The sequence below is a fragment of the Procambarus clarkii genome, chromosome 31, assembly GCF_040958095.1.
Source record: "Procambarus clarkii isolate CNS0578487 chromosome 31, FALCON_Pclarkii_2.0, whole genome shotgun sequence".
Taxonomy (NCBI): domain Eukaryota; kingdom Metazoa; phylum Arthropoda; class Malacostraca; order Decapoda; family Cambaridae; genus Procambarus; species Procambarus clarkii.
Genome location: NC_091180.1, coordinates 28,605,718 through 28,621,021, shown reverse-complemented (window position 1 = coordinate 28,621,021; position 15,304 = coordinate 28,605,718). Strand labels below are relative to the sequence as shown.

Genomic DNA, 15,304 nt, shown 5'->3' with positions numbered 1-15,304 from the left:
AACAAACATAATTGTACTGAAAAATAAGCTCATTTTATAAGAAAATACGAAAACTAGTGGCGGGAGATGCCAAATGAAGTCGACTATGAGCGCATTGTTAACTTCAATTGTTGTCACACACCATCAATTTGTGTGCTATTTCGTTATAAAATTAGTTTATTTATATTTAAATAAAATTATGTTTATTCACGTTCTACATTCATTACCAATTTTGTAATCCGCAAATAAGCGATCTATAGAATCTATAGATCGCCAGTAGGGCCCGAAAATGTCTGTGTCATTCAGTGAAGTTAAGAGCCGTTATATATGGCCAGGAACTGGATGGGTGAGGGCAAGAGGGCAGCTGTAGCTAGAGTACGTTACATCACTAGTGGCTTTAGGTATTGTATCTACTAGCTCTATCTATAAATCAATCAGAATGTTTGTAACTGCAACTATGTATGTACTTTTCCTAAATCAAATATTATTATTATTTTTATTATTATTATTATTATTATTATTATTATTATTATTATTATTATTATTATTATTATATAATAGCGTGGTGGTCGTGCTCGCCATATGCTAGAACTGTAGGGAGATAACTAATTAATGTTACTGTAGCCTGATTATCATGATAATACAAATATTTTTTACATAATGACAATACATTATATACACACGTCAAATTTGTGATAATTGCGTATGGACCAATTGTAACACGTCAGGATGGCCGAGTGGTCTAAGGCGCCAGACTCAAGGAAACTTCCCTTCCAATAGAAGGGCCATGGGCATTCTGGTCCTCTCTGAGGGCGTGGGTTCGAATCCCACTTCTGACATTGTTTTTTTCTTACTTGACAAAAGCTTTTCGTTTGTTGGAATACCTGCGTATTACTCTAGGATCTCTACCTCACAATGCAGGGCATCACTATACAACTAGGTAAGGGTGGTCACCACCTCACCAGGGATGTAGCCCTCATCACCTCACAAGGTGGGGGCCCCTCACCACTTTACTAGGTCGGCCCTCACCACCTCACAAAGCATGACCGTCATGGGGCCCTCAGCATGATGGGAATCACCTCACCATTAAAAGGAACAAAAATAGCACATATGCCAATCACTTGATAATCCCCGTTGTGTTGTGGTAAGACACTCGCTTGGCGTTACGCGAGCGCTTTGTCCTGGGTTCGTATCCTGGCCGGGAAGGATTGACTGGGCGTCATTCCTTAACTGTAGCCTCTGTTTACCCAACAATAAAATGAGTGCCTAGATGTTAAACGATTTGGCAAGTCATATTCCGGGGAACATGGGATAAAGGACTTGTCCGAAACGCTACGCGTGCTACTGGCTGTAGAAGAAAGAATGTAAGAACTCCTGTATATGAACTAAAAAAAAGTCAGGATGGTGGAGTAGTCTAAGGTGCCAGCTCAAGGCTTCTCTGAGGCCGTGTGTTCGAATCCCACTTATAACATGTCTTTCATAGACACGTTACTCTCTTTCACCACCCTCCTTCTCCTCTCCCACCCTCTGCACCTTTCTCCTTCCCTCATAATTAACATCTGTATCGTTCTCGACATTGAAAAAACTCTACGGGATTGTCATTCCCGATTTTATACGTCATGAACATCGCAGGGGGTCGCTTTAAATGCCGATATTTCTTAAACAGTGCCACTGGGCCCGACACTAACTAGCCTATGACACATATCCCCATGTGTTATCTTGTAAAATTGGGAGAGGCTAGCCACAAACTCCTTTTACTCCTACTACTCTAGGCAGTCATAAACAAATATATTCTCTTTTTCCGATGAAGATTATGAACAGAAAACCATGTCACGGCAGATAAGTATTAGAATCCCCGCCACGTGGTATATGTAAACAAACCAGAGCTCTGCCACATGTTGCGCATTATACATAAACTTAAAAACCAAGACATATACTCCAAAGCCTGTTAGTTAACGTGTGAATCTTGCCGCTACTTTACATGTAAAAATCGGTATTTAGCCACAAGTTATGTATACGCATCAAGACCTTATTACGTGCTGTTTGTTGACATTAGGACCTTGCCACTCGTACCCTGTATGTGAACACCATGGCTACCACCCTATATTTTGGTAGTAGTCTTTCTTGTAAACATATGTTGTTGAATATGACCGAAAGGGTAGGATTAATAATTCTAACACGAATCTGTAAAAAAAATTAATTTTGGAGAGTTAATTTTTCAATTACCCTCGACAGTGAAGAAAAACGTAAGAAATATTGAGAAGATTCGTGTTAGAATTATTAATCTTACCCTTTCGGTTATATTCAACAATATATAAATATATATATATAAATATATATATATAATAATATATTATATATATATATATATATATATATTATATATATATATTATATATATTTATATATATATATTATATATATATAAATATTTATATATATATATTATATATTATATATATTATTATATATATATATTATATATTATATATATATATATATATATATATATATATATATATATATATATATTTATTATTGGTATATTTTGGTAGCAGTCTTTGGTAGCACGGACACGTACATTGGACATGTCAGGATGGCCGAGTGGTCTAAGGCGCCAGACTCAAGGTAACTTCCCTTCCGATAGAAGGGCCATGGGCATTCTGGTCCTCTCTGAGGGCGTGGGTTCGAATCCCACTTCTGACATCGTTTTCGAGGAGGCCTGGTCGACGATCGGGCCGCGGGGTCGCTAAGCCCCGGAATCACCTCAAGGTAGGTAAGCACATGTCTTATATGTAACAAGCGTCTGACATTTATATACTGTACATGTAAAGGTGTGTATACTCTACCTCACCTGAACCATCCCTTGCCGAGTTCGTAACCATAGAAACCTTCTTGCCTCCAGCTGTGCTTAAACGTCAGACTCTTCCTTGTACTGCACTAAACAAGGACGTGCTGGCGTAAGATTATTATATTCGATTTTGAACATTATTTATTACTGTTGACCCGAAGGCAATATCTACAATTGGTTTCTTTGTGTTACAGTATACAATTGAAGCACTTGCAACGTCAGTTGAACACTGGAAGTCTACTAATAACGTAAGTTGGACACTGGAAACTTATAAACAACGTAAGGTGAACAATGGAAGCCTACTAACATCGTGAGCTCAAACTAGGAGTCTACTAACAACGTGAGCTCAAACTAGGAGTCTACTAACAACGTGAGCTCAAACTAGGAGTCTACTAACAACGTGAGCTCAAACTAGGAGTCTACTAACAACGTGAGCTCAAACTAGGAGTCTACTAACAACGTGAGCTCATCACTGGATGCCTACTAACAAAGTAGTCTCAACAATGGTAGTCTCACAACAATGTAGTCTCACAATAACGTAGTCTCACCGAACTAGGTGAGTAATGGAAGCTTCCTAACAAGGCTCAACACTAAAGGCTAGACAAACAACATAAGTCTCCACAATGGATTCCTATAACATCATAGGCTCCACGCTGAAGGCTTACTAACATATAGGCCGGACACTAGAAGCCGTCTAACAACGTAAACTGGGCTCTGAAAGCCTACTAACATCGTAGGCTGCAAACTGGAAGCCTACTACAAGGAGACTACACCAGAAGCCTTAGGTGTTAGTGGTGAGTCAATGACTAGACTTAGGCCCTCGCCATCCGGCCAGCTATCAGTGCTGATAACAAAGTCTGATGGCACCAAGACTGATAAGCTTCGTATAACGAAAGTATTTTATATTAAAAATATAATAAGAGGAAGTGTTCCAATTTCGAACAGAAGACAGCTTTCCTTTAATCATAGGCTTTCAGGTTTGAGCTATTGTTCAAGTGTTACATATTAATGTAACCAAACGTTATGAAACCTGAGAGATGATAATAGCTATAGATTACACTATAGCTATAGATAGCATGGATAGAGTAGACAATTGCACTAATTATGTAGTCGTTTCCCAATCCATTCTCTTGAGCAGATCGCCTCCTTGAGGATAGGTTGGATCATGTTGACCAGACCGCACACTGGAAGGTGAAGGGATGACGACGTTTCGGTCCGTCCTGGACCATTCTTTGAGAATGGTCCAGGACGGACCGAAACGTCGTCGTCCCCTTCACCTTCTAGTGTGTGGTCTGGTCAACATACTTCAGCCACGTTATTGTGACTCATCGTCTGCATTTGGATCATGGGTATTCTAATATATTCTTGGTATGCATCAACCGGTGTGGGAAACGGGAGAACCTTGGATTAGTAGGGTCTAAAATCTGTACCGTCTTGAAAAAAAATGGCGCCATAGTGACATCACACCTCTTGAACACCATATATAAAACAACATTTTATCTTCAATTTTTGTTAGACTAGATTAGGTTTTGGTAGGCTTGGTTGGGTTAGGTTAGGCTCGGTTAGGTTAAGATAGGTTAGGTTAAGATAAGCTAGGTTAGGTTAGGCTAGAATAGGTATGTTTAAAGAGTAGCGATGACGTAAACGGGTACAAACTTTTCTCGTTTTAGACCGTACACTCTTGGCTGGGGCGGGGATGGTGGGTTGCATTCTGGGGAGGGGAATAGTTGGGATGCTAGTGGGCAGGAGTTGGAGGTTACCAGAGGAGGGAATGAGGTGGTGGGTTGGGTGGTGGAAGGGGGGGAAGGGAGGAATAGTGGCGCAAACCAGTATACACTCAAAGACCTGCCCGTTCTCTTGATTTGCCACAACGTACAAAATACAAAGTGTTAACCTAATCCAAGCAACCCATCCACGTAACCTACGTACCCATAGAAAACTTGGATATTTGTGAGTCGATACTTTTCACAGTAATTTGTACATTGGGGACCATAGTGTACAAAATGAGACGTATTAGTTTATGCTTGATGAGTTAGTATGGTGAGGAATGGGATGAGTGTGGTGAGGGGCGTGTACATGTATGTATGTGCTCATCCAGCGGAGCTCCAGCTCTTGAACCCGGTATATCTTGACCAGTAACCGTCGGATGTGAATCCTCTCTTCAACGTTCTGGGTGTTATCATAGGATATCCCCAGAGAGATATCATATACATCTCTCCGAACCCTTGTTTTCTTTCCATAATTTGTGGTGAACACCTTCCTGTATCGTCTTGAAACTTTCAAGATATGTATGGTGGTACATGTACAAGCAAGTTCCCTAGTGTTATTAATACGCCATGCACCTGTCCCTTGTGCCAGAGTTTTTAAGTAAAATAAAATTATCGGTGTGGATGGGAAGCATTTTCTCGTTATAAATGATAATCATAATTACAGTGTAGTCTGTCATGTCTTGTGTTGTATTTCACCCGAGTTTTATTTTCCATGTATTCTCACTGGGAATTATCTCACCTTCCGGTACTCCTGTTTATATAATGTTAGGCTTCGGTGTTTCCTCTGTTTTCTGTCTAGTCTTCATCACCACAACATATTCATAAGACTATAACGTAGAAGTCACTGCCCCACATTGGCATTTCGCAATCAATTCGCTATGTTCATTTCATTCTGTGTTATGTTAGGTTAGCTGCAGTCCGTATCTATATTTCATCTCAAACTTTCTGCTTTAGGAAATTTCTTTCTCCTACTTCTATAATCTTTACTCTCTCTTATCCCCTCTCTCAGATCCATTCGTTGTTTCCCAGTCAATCTGGCCATTATTAATGTCTCTCATTGTTAGCAACGTTTTCTCTACTTTCATTTCATTACTCTCCATGCTACCTGATATTTTCTGGGCAATAATTCATTAATAACAATTCCAGATATTTTAATTTATAATATTTGGGCCCTCAATCCTATAATTGAATTCATATGTTTATTTGACATTTCATCAGCATTTATAAGCACCAGGCATGAGCTTCATTGCCATTGTGTCGTGTGTTAAGGCAAGTTCCAGCCAGGGGGTGGGGTTGTGAGTGGGTTTAGATATAAGAGACTGTGAGGGTTGGGGGAAGGGAACTAGCTCTTCGCTTAACCAATTGCATCCTAATCATCCATGTTGTTTTGTAACTAATGAAGGATTATGAATATATTGTTACGTTGTTATTATTGGAGAGTATCAGAGATCCGTCAGTCTACTGACATTTGTGTGGTGAAGGCATGCATTTGTAGTAATTGTGGTAGTAAATGTCTGATCTACTGTGAATTACCTTTTCTCTCGACATCAGTGCCGGTTGCAACTGCAACACAAAACAAAAGAAATAGACTTAGTGAAATTGGTGGTGAGAGAGCGCGAAGAGTTCCCCGACACATACTGGTTGTCAATCGATGAAGTATGTTCCCAGGACACGTGCCTGAAAGATAGTGAGTGCTAGACCCCCCCATGTCTTCATCTATCAGCCGGAGTTAGGTTCACATCATTCACCGGCGTTATATAGTTTGTTTTCTAACTGTTAAAATTGTATGGGGGCATTTGGCGTTGTTAGGGTGACGGAGTCCATCCGGTCGACATGGTGCTTGGATGGATCCGGTTCCCATGTCGACCCAGTGCGCGTGTCGATCGACCTTGGGTCGATGCAGTGCTCGGAGCCCGGGTTTATCTCATATCTCATGCTTGGGTGCCAAGGTCGACTCGGTGCTTGGGTGCCGGGGTCGACCTGGTGCTTGGGTCGACCCGGTTCTTTAATCGACCCGTTGCTTCGGTCGACTCGGGCACCTAAGTGTTACAGCAAGAGGGCGGACACCGACCCGTTTATGACTCCTTGGTCAAAAAATTATTGGTACTCGGCCAGAATCCACTCAACGAGATAGATACGTAATAATATATACTTGGGAAATATTAGAGGCACAGGTTCCAAATCTGAACATGAAAATAACTACGTGATACCAGGAGGTATGGCAGGAAGTGCAAACATAGCCCCCGTTGAAAACCAGAGGTGTCATATGTATATTGAGATCAATTTTATCAGAATTAAGGGCCCAAGATTTCTCAGCACTCTACCTATAAGGGACATATATATATGTACGTCATATACTCTACTGTTTATTTTCCACAGTCATCAGACAGCTTGCCCTATATGATGTCTCTCTGGCTACTGTTCACCATGTCTATGGCAGTCAAGAGTGAAGCTTCTCCAAGCTTAACATATAAGAGTCATACTCGTTATATCGACCATGGTAAGTAGCGACCGATCGACAGGCGGCTCTATCGATGGAGAATGCATGCAGTGGCTGGCATAACAGTATTGCTACTTGCGGTACCGGAATTTACAGCAGCGTTGGCTCACAGTCTAGTAATTTGTAATGTGTTTGTTGTATGCTACCACCTATATGTGTAACTGTTAAACATGAAATATGTATTTTGATATGATCCTCAACAACGTATATAAGATTAGTGCGTCATTCCTGAGACATAGTTAAGACCATGCGCAATTTATGTGTAATTTGGTATTGTGATTAGGAGTAAGTAATCTGTCTGATTAGATTTTGGTGAGATGGACTTACATATGATTGGATAGTTGGTAAATATTTATATTTTACACCTGCAGCTATACCATACTACTATACTTATTGCAGTATATTACACATACGAATCACATTTATATTTAGGAGTTTAGTCATTTTTAAGTGCACTTTTAAAATCTAATACTCATATATAAAATTAGATTAGTTTAAGGTAGATCAGGCGGTTTAGTCTTAAGTTATATCAGGTCAATTAAGCCACACTCGGGTTTGATATATATACTGTACATTACAATTAATATTAGTTTTATGGGAACCCAAATATTAGCTCTATGGGGTCCCAAATATTACCTTTGTGGGAAGCCAAATTACAAAGATATCTTTTATCCAGATAGAGAATAGATAACTAGTCTTTTATTCTTTCTATCTGATAAGCGATCGTGTTTTTTTATTAGTAAAGTAAAGTAAAATAAATTTTATTCAGGAAAGTACATACATAGTTGATTTACAAACATAATGCTGGATTTATAGATAGTACATATTATACCTAAAGCCACTAGTACACATAGCGTTTCGGGCATTAACAAATTAAATTAACAAATTAAGCTGAGGTACAACCAAAGTGTGCACACTGCTACCCTGTTCTATATGAAAAAGAACGAAGTGGAGATACAAAACTGGTTATAAGTATTTAAATTGATATCCCCATATCTACCTGATGTATCTGATTTTAGACCCCATAGAGGTAATATTTGTGTTCCCATAAAACAAATATTAATTCTAATGTATATACCAACCCGAGTGTCGCTTAATTTATTTGACCTGATATAACTTAAGGCTAAACCGCCTGATCTACCTTAAATTAGTCTAATTTTATATAAGAGTATTAGATTTTAAAAGTACACTTAAACATGACTAAACTCGTAAATATAAATGTGATTCGTATGTATAATATAACAGGTTGGTTAGTCATACATGGAATCAGGAGAGATCATGAGGCTGATCTATTAGTCAGCACTAGCAAAATCTGGGTACAGCACAAGAATATCTTCCAGTATTCGCGAGTGTTTGAAGCAGTTACAGAGCTCAAAGTACCTCATACCATTTGGTCTGAAATCATTGATAACAGGACAGTCACAGATATAGTGATGGAGAATATGGCCTAACTCTTGTTCACATAGTTTACAATTGGAATGTTCACCATTGGGGGGACTCATTACCTGCAGCCACTGCCATATAGATATCGATATCCAAGCCTAATTCTAGCAATTACAATGTCACACTCTAGTGGATGTTTTATGTTGCCCGTACATATAGTTATCGGTTCTAAACATGTCATAGCTCATTAAACTCGTGCTTTCTGGCCTCTGAGTGTATTGTGAAGCAATATAAATTTTGTATATTTATTTTTTCTAGGTTGGCCTACTTGTATGGCATTATACGAGTCTTTAAACTCGATAATCCTTAGGTTTATATAGTGTTCGAAGGTCTGCAAATTCTGGAACTCAGATCTCAGTGTTGTACTGGAGATGATGAAGATGAATGGAGTGCCAAATATATGAACTCATGAAGTATGTTAAATCGCCCGCCAAGCCGCCATGTTTGTTAACCCCAACTTGGGCTAAAAGTAACCGCATTTCGTCACAAACTTTTCCTGTCTATTTTAATGCTAATTAGTACATTTTATTGTAAGTTCAAAGGCACAGTATTGCCATATTTACATAAATAAGATACGCTTAATATCAATACTATAGTGGTAAGAGTCATATTAGAGAGAGAGCTGATGTTTTCTTTATTACGTCGCTAAGGCCTAAATAAAACAAATCGAAAGGTAGGTTTTCATTAAATAAAGAATATGAATGATTTGAAGGTAAATAAGCAAGCCAAGGTTAGTTTTTATAAGCACATAGAGGAGTGTCAAGTTTGTCATGACGGCGTGAGGCCGGGGCTCCTCCCGCCAGTCTGAGGGAAGACCTCGTGCTGCGAACATGTGAGTACTGCTCTTCCTCAACCGTCATCCACTTCCTTATTAACCACTTCTCACCTGCGTGCCTTGGTAACCACGCGTTATAGCTCGAGTGGATAAAACCCAGTAGTGTAATAGCGGAAAAAGAGAAACTGGGAGGAGTAACCAGCTGACGGTTGTCAACACGCACCCGTAAATACACCTTTGGCAGGTATCCAAGTGTCACAAACGTGAGGAGACGGCCCTCTTATGCCGGTTGTGTTGCCTACATGTGTGTGTGTGTGTGTGGGGCTTGGTAAGTGTGGAGGCGGCCAGCCATGGACAGGAGGACCCCGGGGTGAAAGGCTAGGAGGTGGGGATGGGTGGCGGCCCCGCGCGCACTCTTGCGTAATGTTCTCCTACCATTACCTTACCTCGGGGCCCTCACACCTGTCTCTCCCTCTCTGTACCCTCCTCCCACCTCCTTGAGATGCTGCTCTGGGCCTCGTGAACGTCTTGGGTCAGTCTAAGGTTTGGTTAGGTTAGGTTGGGTTGGGTTTGGTTCGGTTGGGTTTAGTCCAGTTGGATTGGTCTACCCCGTAAGTGGTTGGTGTGTTAGGTTAGCAGCAAGCTGAGAGATGGGCAATGTTTGTTGGTAAATATATTTAGGTTCTGCTTTTGTGTAGTTAGATGTAATAGCCTTTTGTTGAAACCAGCACTGTATTGGACAGCAGTAATGTCAAGGTGAACCACCTGAATTTACCCGAGGCCAATAATATTAGTGGCCTCGATGAGGACAGGAACCCGAAGGCTTATAAACGGTTCCCGTTCATTTGCCCTGATCATTTTTTGCCAGCTGTATTTTAAAATCGAGCAGAGTTTTGCCGTTTACGGCCTCTGCGGGTAGGCGGTTCCAAGTGTTTAAAACCTTGTGGGTGAAAAAGCATCTCCTGTTTTCTGTCCTCCTTCATGGCTTGAGCTTGAACCCGTTGTTCCTCGTTTGTGTTACATGGGCATAGGTTTGCATGGACAAATGTAGAGTCCTCTATGCATGTGCATGACTTGGTGTTGGCAACTGTAAGAGGCTTGTGGTGGAGCATCTTGGCACCATGACGATCACGGTTGGAGATGTGCCATCACGGGTAATACCAGACTTGCTCTCAGCTGGTCACTACTTGATACATATAGTTTTTGTATTTAAATTCAGTCATTGGTGTACATTTTCTTACACAAGGATATTGAGGCTTTTCTGATATAATTTATTAAATGGAAAAAACTGTTCAGGATGAGCAGATTAGCTATATATAATTTACATTCTGCATAATATTTAAATGTTACTTTCCAATTCTTGAAATTCTGTTGAATAGATGTATATGGAGTAAGCCAGCCTATATACTTTCTCCATACACAGTTCTGTATAGTATGTGGAGAAAGTCTCGATGGTTAGCGAGAGGAGTCGGGTCACTATAGCCTCGCGGTCAAGGAGCAGGGAAGATCTCTTAACCCATATTTACCAGATGTAATTAATCAATGTTAATGTCTGCCCGAAATTCTGCGCGTACTAGTGGCTTTACAAGATTGTAAATACTATGCTATGTATTCTCTAACCCAATGTACCTTCTTGTATATAAATAAATAAATGTTATGTGGGTATAGAGTAGTTTACCAAGGGAGAACATTACCAAGTTGTATCTGTTAGTCTGTCACATCTTATTAGCTTCATGTGCAATATTCTCTTACTTAAATTTAGTATTTTCTAGACAATTATTAATTTTTACTATTTCATTATAGTACAATGTATGCTGTATATTTCCAAACTTTGTAAAGTAGTAAGCTTTCTCTAACATTTATTAAGAAGTTCATTATCGTACATTAATCCGACATAGTGCAAGCAATCAAGTTTTGACACTGAATTTAATATTTTTATCTAGCAATAATGATCACTTTAATGGTCAAAACTGTAAATATTATTTGGCAACACTTGTTAATAATGTAATAGCAAACCACCATAATGTATTGGTAATTAACTTTATTGTAAAATATGTAACTAAACAGTATGGAGACATTAGTGCCTTACTGCAAGCAATACCATAAATGCTGTTTTCCACAAGTTTTATTCATTTTAACAAGCATGTAGCTAAAAGATGACAAGACCCAACTATTTAACATAATCCGTTTACACAACAATCGGTAACTAAACCAAGCCAGAGGTGATGGTACTGAACTGCAACCTAATATGATCAGAAATTAGAATTTGCCTCCTTATACAGTATACAGTTTATTATAAACCTTGATCCTAATTATTTATATAAATGATAAAAATGGCTAAAATAAACTTGTGTGTAAACTTGTGGAAAATAAATAAAATAAAAGGTAACAAGAAAAAAATTTAAAATCATTTCCCATATATTAGGATAAAGGAACCTGAATAGAAGAACCCATATTCCTTTGCTAGACAAGATGGAAATGTACTATCTGCCACGCCAAGTAGCATAAATCTTATTTCTTTCAAATTGTCAATTGTTATTGTCAGTGTTAAATCCTGCAAATATATTTTAATATTTACTACAAAAGCTGTTTAATCTAAACATAGTCTGCATGCTTTACCATTACCACTATGAAGCAATCATTTGCTTAGTTTCTTAATTTTGTTATAAATGTATGTTAAATTACATCTCGTACTATCAAGTACAGTATTTCCCTCAAATGTGACTACCTAAACACATTCATTAATCTTATGTTTGCCTGAAATGTTGCACGCAATTAGCAGCGTCTTAAAAAAAATTATTACCTATAGTGCTTTGTAAAAATTCTACTTTGAACCTCGGTAATAATTGTAATTGTGTTTTTATTATATTGTTCACCATTTAAATATTACTCTAAGGTATAGTAGATTACAGGGTAATAGGAGTACAGTACTGTTTAAAGGAACAGTAAAACAGTGTACATAAAACTAAAAAGACATTGATGGTTGATCATGTTGCCTTTTACCTGACACCACTGTTTACCTAGCAGCAAATGCTGTACCTGGTTCTAAGATGTTCAGCTCTGTACATGTCTAGGAAATAGTATTTTTTTGTTTTGGTTACCCGGTGTCTCTAGAAACTAAAGCTTGACAGACATGTTTGGCAACTCGTTCTTTGAGCCCAGATGTCCATTAAGTTTTCTTAATATGCAAAATAGCATAGCATTATTTATTGCCTGCAGTGGTGACATTTTCTGTTAATTTAGAGATAGCGTACGTCTTTCTACAAATACACGAGTCTCTTAAATAATTTGATATCTGAACCCTATGGAAGTGGAAAAATAGCAAAACTTAGAATGTAAACTGTAGACTGACTAACCATTCATTTACCTTCTGGGTTTGGCCATGTTAGAGGAGATAGTTCATTATTTGTGGAACTGTACTCCCTTTCTGTATAGTATATTTATAATTAGTTTTATCTTGTATATAATGTTGTCACTACAGCATAATTTGCTGATAAGTTGGACACAACATTCTTTCAGTTAAATTTTAATATACTGGTGTTGTAATTTTTTATTTCTATTGCATTTAATTTTTTTTTTTTTTGTCATTTTACAGCATAACCCAGAACCCTCATCACAATGAATAGGGCACGTGTATTGTCACATTTATTGTCACGGGTACCACCAGGGTCTTCTGTAACAACAGTACAAGCTTGGCTTATAGGTGGTGTACGAGGAAAAGCTTCAGCTCCACCCCCTCCGACAGCACTTGCTGCAGAACCTTTCCTAAATGGCTCTTCTTCAAATTATGTAGAAGAAATGTACACTGCTTGGCTTCATGATCCTAAAAGTGTACATCAGGTAAGTTACATGTTAGATTTAAACTTGAAATTTTATTCACAACTTTTAGATATTCCTCATATGTTGTTATAAAATAAGTTGGCATTTCTTACATGGCTTAAATATTCCCATGTTCACCAAATCCCAGCAAACACTGAATGGCACCACATTCCATTGCTTTCACCTGGGGCTTAAAGTATTGTTACAGCTGTTCCACTCTTCAAATCAAAATTCTCTTGTTCTCATCTGATTAAGATTCTAATTGCACTTTGTTTGGTTTTATAGTAGGCATTTTCCTTAATGTTTTGTAATATATATATGACAACCCCAATTTCTATTGAAGAGAAAACTCAAGGCAGGCATTCATATAATTGATACTAGTGGTATGAAAGAGCAGAGATGTTCTGCTCTTTGCAGTTAATTGTCCTTTTGTGCTTAAGAATAAATTTGTGATCTGAGTATGCAGTAGGTTTTGTACAGTAAGGTTATACTTGCTTTGTGCACGAGTTCAGTGCAGAGAAAGGCGGTAAAGCAATTGTTTTAAGCCCTCATTGATGACTAAGTCTTTTTGGCTCTAGTCTAACTGCTGTCTCATTCCACCCTGTAATGTTCCCTCTTTATAACTTCTTATTCCTCCCTTACATCTTTAATTAACATCTGTGCCATTTTAGATATAGATTAATTATCTTTTCAGTTTTATATTAATTCACTTGTTGAGGGTATTTTCCCCTATTCTGTGAAATCTTATCTGGTCATTAAATTAGTCATAATAGCAGAAACTAAATTAAACGTTTGTTATTTGTTACCATTTGTTAATTATGCTGATGGTAATATTTACATACCGGGTAAATAAGTGTTCACCAAGAGTGTAACCATGCTAGACAATACAGCATTCAACTGTAGGAGATAGAGAAGCTGAGGTAAGGGCAACTCAAAATACCCTGTTTGGCAAAAATAGTATAAACTTTAAAGTGTGTTTGATGGAACATTATGTAGCAAAACTGTGAAGTGCTGAAGGTAATTAAAGTTGTTTCATGTGTTTGACTGCAAAACCCAGATCTGTTAGTTTCAGATTATGAGTGTCATGCTACTTGATGATGCCTGACCTCTAGCCTATCATCTAATATCTTTTTCAGTATTACCGTACTGTTCTGTACATGTTTGTGCTGATTGGGCAATAATTGCTGCAAATGGCATGGTTTATATTTTTCTAAAGAGCAAGATGTATAAAATATTTGCTAAATTATCAAACTATGAAGTGAAAGGAAATGTTTCTTTACTCTTTGGTAACAATCTCTTTGGTGCAGTGCTTGATTTCTTGGCTATTGGTCACCTTTGCCATTAATAATCTAGCAAGTATTCATTGTTTAACATTTCCTAGAATTGTCTGCTCTCATAAGTAGTGAAAGAGCATCCCCCCCCCCCTCAGAAAAAATACATTTAATTTTATTTTCAGTCGTGGGATACATTTTTCCGAAATGCATCTGCTGGTGCAAGTCCAGGAGAAGCATACACAGCACCACCTTCACTAGCCGATCCCTCACCGCATCATGTATCCCTCGCATCCATAGCTCCAGCCATGACGCCTGCACTTAGTGGTACACCGGTCACAGATAATATTATTGATGACCACTTAGCAGTGCAAGGCATTATCAGAGCCTACCAGGTTAGTGTTTATATTTTGTTTATATTGCTTTTGTGTTTTTTTTGCTAAGATTTTCAATAATTTATAGAATAAGATTTGCTGTAAATGATTTACTTCCTTAAGATGAAATTGTAATGTGGATGAACAAATATCAAGCAACTATAAGGTTTTCATTAAAATATAATGTCTATGGGACGTAGTTCTTAATCTTCAGGGTAATATACAGGTGAAAGGTTTTATATGAACAGTCACGAAGTTTCGTACTGTACTATATTGTAAAAATATTTTTACCATTAGTAATTTTATATTAACATTTTAAAATAAATTATACAAGTATTAAGTCTGTTTTTTTTATAAATATCAATAATTTCAAAAATGGTCTGTTAATGAATTTGCTTAACAGAACTAGGAGAGACCAATAATGGCTTGGACATGGATCATACAGATAATGAATTTGGCATGATTCTTGCAGATTTGTAGAGCTTTAATCCTTTAAATGGTAGCCATTCCTAATGTTATTTGA

General features: G+C 38.0%; 1 long non-coding RNA gene and 2 other non-coding genes across 6 annotated transcripts; all 3 read left to right on the top strand.

The window, feature by feature from the left end:
* Window positions 1–702: 702 nt before the first annotated feature.
* TRNAL-CAA (transfer RNA leucine (anticodon CAA)) lies at window positions 703–818 on the top strand. The gene is made up of 2 exons: window positions 703–740; window positions 774–818. It is a non-coding gene; the product is annotated as a tRNA-Leu (tRNA).
* Window positions 819–2,569: 1,751 nt separating this feature from the next.
* TRNAL-CAA (transfer RNA leucine (anticodon CAA)) lies at window positions 2,570–2,685 on the top strand. The gene is made up of 2 exons: window positions 2,570–2,607; window positions 2,641–2,685. It is a non-coding gene; the product is annotated as a tRNA-Leu (tRNA).
* A 6,618-nt stretch (window positions 2,686–9,303) lies between these two features.
* LOC138370337 (uncharacterized) lies at window positions 9,304–15,191 on the top strand. 4 transcript variants are annotated; one of them, XR_011230102.1, is made up of 3 exons: window positions 9,304–9,374; window positions 12,913–13,157; window positions 14,593–15,188. It is a non-coding gene; the product is annotated as an uncharacterized lncRNA (long non-coding RNA). The 4 variants fall into 4 exon arrangements; XR_011230104.1 differs by lacking the exon at window positions 9,304–9,374 and adding an exon at window positions 9,388–9,557 and having other exon boundaries at window positions 14,593–15,191; XR_011230103.1 differs by lacking the exon at window positions 9,304–9,374 and adding an exon at window positions 9,388–9,561 and having other exon boundaries at window positions 14,593–15,191.
* Window positions 15,192–15,304: the final 113 nt, after the last annotated feature.